Source organism: Felis catus, chromosome A1, assembly GCF_018350175.1.
Source record: "Felis catus isolate Fca126 chromosome A1, F.catus_Fca126_mat1.0, whole genome shotgun sequence".
Classification (NCBI taxonomy): domain Eukaryota; kingdom Metazoa; phylum Chordata; class Mammalia; order Carnivora; family Felidae; genus Felis; species Felis catus.
Genome location: NC_058368.1, coordinates 189597335 through 189603280, shown reverse-complemented (window position 1 = coordinate 189603280; position 5946 = coordinate 189597335). Strand labels below are relative to the sequence as shown.

Genomic DNA, 5946 nt, shown 5'->3' with positions numbered 1-5946 from the left:
CAGAGAGAGACAGAGCATGAACGGGGGAGGGGCAGAGAGAGAGGGAGACACAGAATCAGAAACAGGCTCCAGGCTCTGAGCCATCAGCCCAGAGCCTGACACGGGGCTCGAACTCACGGACCGCGAGATCATGACCTGGCTGAAGTCGGACGCTTAACCAACTGCGCCACCCAGGCGCCCCTTGCCTTTCCTTTTAGATCTAAGGATATGGACTATGTCTTATCCTGTGTCTCCATAGCAACTACCTCATCCTTCCATTAGAAGGTTCTGGTGAATATTGGTTGAATTGAAGAATCTAAGTGAATTTGGGGAGGCAGAAGTTATAGTAGTTAAGAGCATGGACTTCAGGGAGAAACAAAACTGTTTTAGAAAGCTGGCTTTATACTTGCTAGCCTTGAAAGAAGTTATTCTCTCTCTGAATGGCATCTTCCTCATCTGTAAAATTTGGATAACAATAGCAGCTGCTTATAGGCGGATGTAAAGGTTAAATGAAGCAGAACATGGCAAGCACTAAGCACAGTGGTTGGCATATGCTCGATGCTCCAGTAAGTGGTAGGAAAAGGAAAAAAGGAATGTAGAAGGAAGGCGACCTCAATTTTCTTATAAGAGAAAAGGGTGTGGCTAAGGAGGGGAAAGTGCAGGGAATCAGTTAACAAGATCCAACAGTGATAACCCCTGGAGGTGTGGATCACTTGCAAAAGCCACCTATTCTTAAAGGTAATAGCTTTTGTTATTTACTCTCTTCTCGTGACTTTGAGATGTTATTAGTCATCTATGTTTTCTCTCTCTCTCTCTCTCTCTCTCTCTCTCTTTCGTTTGGGGGTAATAAGTTAGACCCACACCTGGTGCATCCCTACTGTTTTCAATTCTGAGAAACTAGAACCAGTTGTTCCTTACAGTGATTAAGGAATCCCATCTGAGAACATCTCTCCCCAGCCAAAGCCAAAAAGCCAAAAATCACCCCCCCAAACCCACCACCACTAGCAAAAAACCAAAAACAAAACAAATCAAAAAAACAAACAAGAAGAGCACACACCCAAAAATCAAGACTTACTGAGTGCTTCCCATATAACTAAGCATTTATTGAGAATGTGCTATACTGGATTTTGTGAATAAAAGTAGGACATTCTACTGGGAAAAGCAGGAAATAAAGAAATAAGTAATATATTTAATGTCAGATTAGTAGTCTGGCGAGGAAAATAAAGTAGGGTAAAGGAACAGAAAGTGCTAAGAATACTGTTTTAGATAGTGGATTCATGGGGAGGCCTCCTCGATAACATGACATTTGAACAGAAACAGAATATGGAGGGAGTGAGTTGCATCAATATCTAGAAGAAGGACACTTCAGATGGAGGAGACAGCAAGTCCTTGAAGGTGTTCAACACGGCTGTTGTGATCAAGGAACTGCAAGAAGGCAGTTCAAATCCCATTGAATTGGCATGGTAGCGGACGAGAGTGACAAGAGAGGATGGGGAGATAACCAGGAGCCAGATCATATGGGACCTATAGGCAGTATTGCCCTTATCCCCAGGCAAGAGCATTAAAAGATCCTACATGCCACAATCACAGAAAGCATCAATTTATTAACAAGCACACTGGCTTCCATTCCTTGTGAATCAGCATTCAGTGTTAACACACAGCAACCCAAACTTGAAACATCCACTCCTGCAGCTAACTCTGTTCAGGCCCCAGAGGAACACTTTCCCACATCTCTTGCCCTGTGTCCTCAAAACAAAAGGTCAACAATGCATCCAAATGCTGTAAAGTTTTGAGTGAAACTTTACTGCTGCTGACTTTGTAAATAGACACAAATTTGGAGTGTGGCAAGGATTTGACTAGATGAAGTCTTTAGGTAAAAGAAAAGACAAATTAATTTGATAAGTTCTACCTCTCAGATATCAAAAAACATTTGCATAATGAAGTGCAAAATTATTTCCCAGTTGTGTGAAACATCTCTTTTCTTGCATCACCTCAAATTCAAAAATATGCTTCTGAAACTATTCATGGACACAGTTGCATGGGGTAGCTGAGGAAGATTTTGCACTAGTAAGAAATCCATATTACTCTTAAATTTGTATCTATATTTTTATATATAGTAGTGAAAAGCATGAAACATAGAGTGATTCTGAGTCTTTATACTGGTGACTAGATGACCTTTCAAGCCAAATCTACAAATGGTTTCATTTTAATAATAATATTTGATAGATTTAATTAATTTTTCAAAAAAATAGATTTCAGCTTCATTTAAATGATTTAAAATATTGACATTAATGACTATAATTAACCTTACACCTTTTAATTTTAGTAAATAATTTTGAATATTTCAGGATAAAAACAGCATTTTTGCGAACAAAAATTTAAGTGTTTTGTTCTTTTTATTTATATTAATTAAATTTTTTAATGTAAGTTTACTCAAATATTATATACTTTCAATATAATTACCTTTTAATACTTTAGATTATTGCTATCAATAGAACATAATGATGTGAAAATCTAGATTATTATGACATGATGATTAATTTTGTTAAAGTTAAGACAAGAAAACTTATGGAGTGAATACATAATAATTCATAATTTATCCACATCTTTACTTCTTATTCATCCAAACAGCCAAATATTCATAATAACAATTAAGTTGAATAATCTTTGATATTTTGACAATTTTTAGGCATTTAATCATAGATTTATACTTTTAGTCATTTTAACGGCCATAGATTTACATATATGTATATATATGTATATGTATGTATTTTTTTTTAATGTTTATTTTTGAGAGAGAAAGACAGAGTGTGAGCAGGGGAGGGGCAGAGAGAGAAGGAGACATAGAATCTAAAGCAGGCTCTAGGCTCTGAGCTGTCAGCACAGAGCCTGATGCGGGGCTGGAACCTATGAACCATGAGATCATGACCTAAGCTGAAGTAGGACACTCAACCACTGACCCACCCAGGCACCCTGATTTACATATATTTTTAGATCTCACCATTTTATGGATTTATCAAGTAGATAACAGAAAAAAAATTTTATTTATTTTTATTTATTTATTTTTTTCAATATATGAAGTTTATTGTCAGATTGGTTTCCATACAACACCCAGTGCTCATCCCAAAATGTGCCCTCCTCAATACCCATCACCCAACCTCCCCTCCCTCCCACCCCCCATCAATCCTCAGTTTGTTCTCAGTTTTTAAGAGTCTCGTATGCTTTGGCTCTCTTCCACTCTAACCTCTTTACAAAAAAATATTTTAAAAACACTTTTTATCTTGATTTAAAACTTAAAAAAAATTAAATATGGTATGTGGACCCTCATTTGAATTCTTGCCCTGGTTCCTGCAAATGTTAGCAGAGGCTGACCTGTAAACTATGGACCTAACTTAGGTTCTTTTTTTTTCTTTTTTAAATTTTTTTAATGTTTTATTTATTTTTGAGAGAGAGACCGAGTGTGAGAGGGAGAGGGAGACACAGAATCTGAAGCAGGATCCAAGTTCTGAGCTGTCAGCACAGAGCCCGATGCGAGGCTTGAACCCAAGGCAGCAAGATCATGACCTGAACTGAAATTGGATGCTTAACTGACTGAGCCACCAGGCGCATCACATTCTTAACACGACTGCTGTGACTGCTGGTGGGGAGCAGGTGAAACGGGACCAAGCAAACATGGTAGCAAACTAGGCTATTGCAGTTCTCCTGGAAGAGTGGTGGAGATAGAATTGGTGAGAATTAGTCTGAATCTGTTTTTTTGAAGGTAGAGCCAAGATTGGTATAGAATGTAATAGAGAAGATGCAAAAATGACTCTAAGATTTTTGACCTGAGCAACTGGTAAGTGACAGGGCTATTTAATTCTTGCCTTTTAGGATTGTTGTGAGGATTATTTAACTGAAATAACATATGTAAAATCTCTAGTACAGAGCCTAGTACCTAGTAGTGGCTCAATAAATGGTAGTTGTGAGCATTTAATTACCTTATTTGCTCATCTCTAAAGCCATGCAAGATACTGATGTTATATTGTGTGTGTGTGTGTGTGTGTGTGTGTGTGTGTGTGTGTGTTTTCCCAGAAAAAGAAATTGGTCAAGAAATGGAATGAATTGGTCAAGGGCATATAGCTAATGAATTGAAAAAGCCAGCTTAGAATTAGACATTTCTCTATGAAAGGAGCATGCAGAAAGCCTTTGAGGGCAGCTATACCAGGACAGGAATTGGTGTTTGCCAAGTGTGGTTTGGGAACCTGGAATTTAAACTTTGGTTGAGGTCTATCCTGAGGGGGCTTTTTCTGTAAACCTACATCATTGGAAACGCCTCCTAGAGGATGTGTGGTTTCCTTTACTCACAGAACTATGTGTTAGATCTGTGGGAAAGAACTACAAGACATCTATCTGCTGACACTCTGAGAAAGATCTAATAGTCAGATTTTTTAAATCTTAGGTATTGGGGTGTTCCAACAATCTGTATAGTTCTTGGGTGTGATAGTTTAGGGGTGAATATGATTTGAACTCATTCATGTTTACAGGGCGTCTGACATTAAAAACCGGGGAGATTCATCTACTCTGACCCTAAATATGGCCTTAAAGTAAAGGAATTGGATCCCAAAGATTACAGGTGGGGAATTTTTTTTTTTTTTTTAGATTCTTTCTGCCCCTCTTTATTTTTATTTTTTAAAATTTTTTTTTCAACGTTTTTTATTTATTTTTGGGACAGAGCGAGACAGAGCATGAACGGGGGAGGGGCAGAGAGAGAGGGAGACACAGAATCGGAAACAGGCTCCAGGCTCTGAGCCATCAGCCCAGAGCCCGACGCGGGGCTCGAACCCACGGACCGTGAGATCGTGACCTGGCTGAAGTCGGACGCTTAACCGACTGCGCCACCCAGGCGCCCCATGCCTCTCTTTAATTTTAAAGTGAGTAATTATATGCTTACTTTGTAGGTTTGTTGGAAAGATTTATATAGTTTTTTTCACCTTCAAAAATTTTTTTTTATTTTATTTTTAAGTTTTTAAAATTTACATCCAAATTAGTTAGCATATAGTGAAACAATGATTTCAGGAGTAGATCCCTTAATGCCCCTTACCCATTTAGTCCATCCCCCCTCCCACAACCCCTCCAGTAACCCTCAGTTTGTTCTCCATATTTATGAGTCTCTTCTGTTTTGTCCCCCTCCCTGTTTTTATATTGTTTTTGTTTCCCTTCCCTTATGTTCATCTGTTTTGTCTCTTAAAGTCCTCATATGAGTGAAGTCATATGGTTTTTGTCTTTCTCTGACTGACTAATTTCACTTAGCAAAATTTCCTCCAGTTCCATCCATGTAGTTGCAAATGGCAAGATTTCATTCTTTTTGATTGCCGAGTAACACTCCTATATATATATATATATATATACACACACACCACATTTTCTTTATCCATTCATCCATCGACGGACATTTGGGCTCTTTCCGTACTTTGGCTATCGTTGATAGTGCCGCTATAAACATGGGGTTGCATGTGTCCCTTCGAAACAGCACACCTGTATCCCGTGGATAAATGTCTAGTAGTGCAATTGCTCGGTTGTAGGGTAGTTCTATTTTTAGTTTTTTGAGGAACCTCCATACTGTTTTCCAGAGTGGCTGCACCAGCTTGCATTCCCACAGGTGGGGAATTTTGAAGTATGTCCATATTCAAGTGGTGATCAAAGAAGCCCAACCAAAAGAACTCTGGACTGATAGTGACAACTGGATTGAACACAAGTTCTTCTTTTCAAAAAATTGTTTGTGTGTTTATTTATTTTTGAGAAAGAGGCAGGGTGAAAGAGAGGCAGAGAGAGAGGGAGACAGGGAATCCCAAGCAGGCTCCATGATGTCTGCACAGAGCCTGATACAGGGCTTGAACTCACTAACTGGGATCATGACCTGAGCCAAAATCTACAGTTGGATGCTTAACCAACTGTGTCACCCAGGTTCCCTGAAAGTTCGTTTTAAAA

The 5946-nt window shown here is 38.6% G+C and overlaps 1 non-coding gene across 1 annotated transcript; it reads left to right on the top strand.

Moving 5' to 3' along the window:
• Positions 1-4237: 4237 nt before the first annotated feature.
• LOC111557025 lies at positions 4238-4366 on the top strand. The gene has a single exon (XR_002736765.1). It is a non-coding gene; the product is annotated as a small nucleolar RNA SNORA18 (small nucleolar RNA).
• The last annotated feature ends 1580 nt before the right edge of the window (positions 4367-5946 follow it).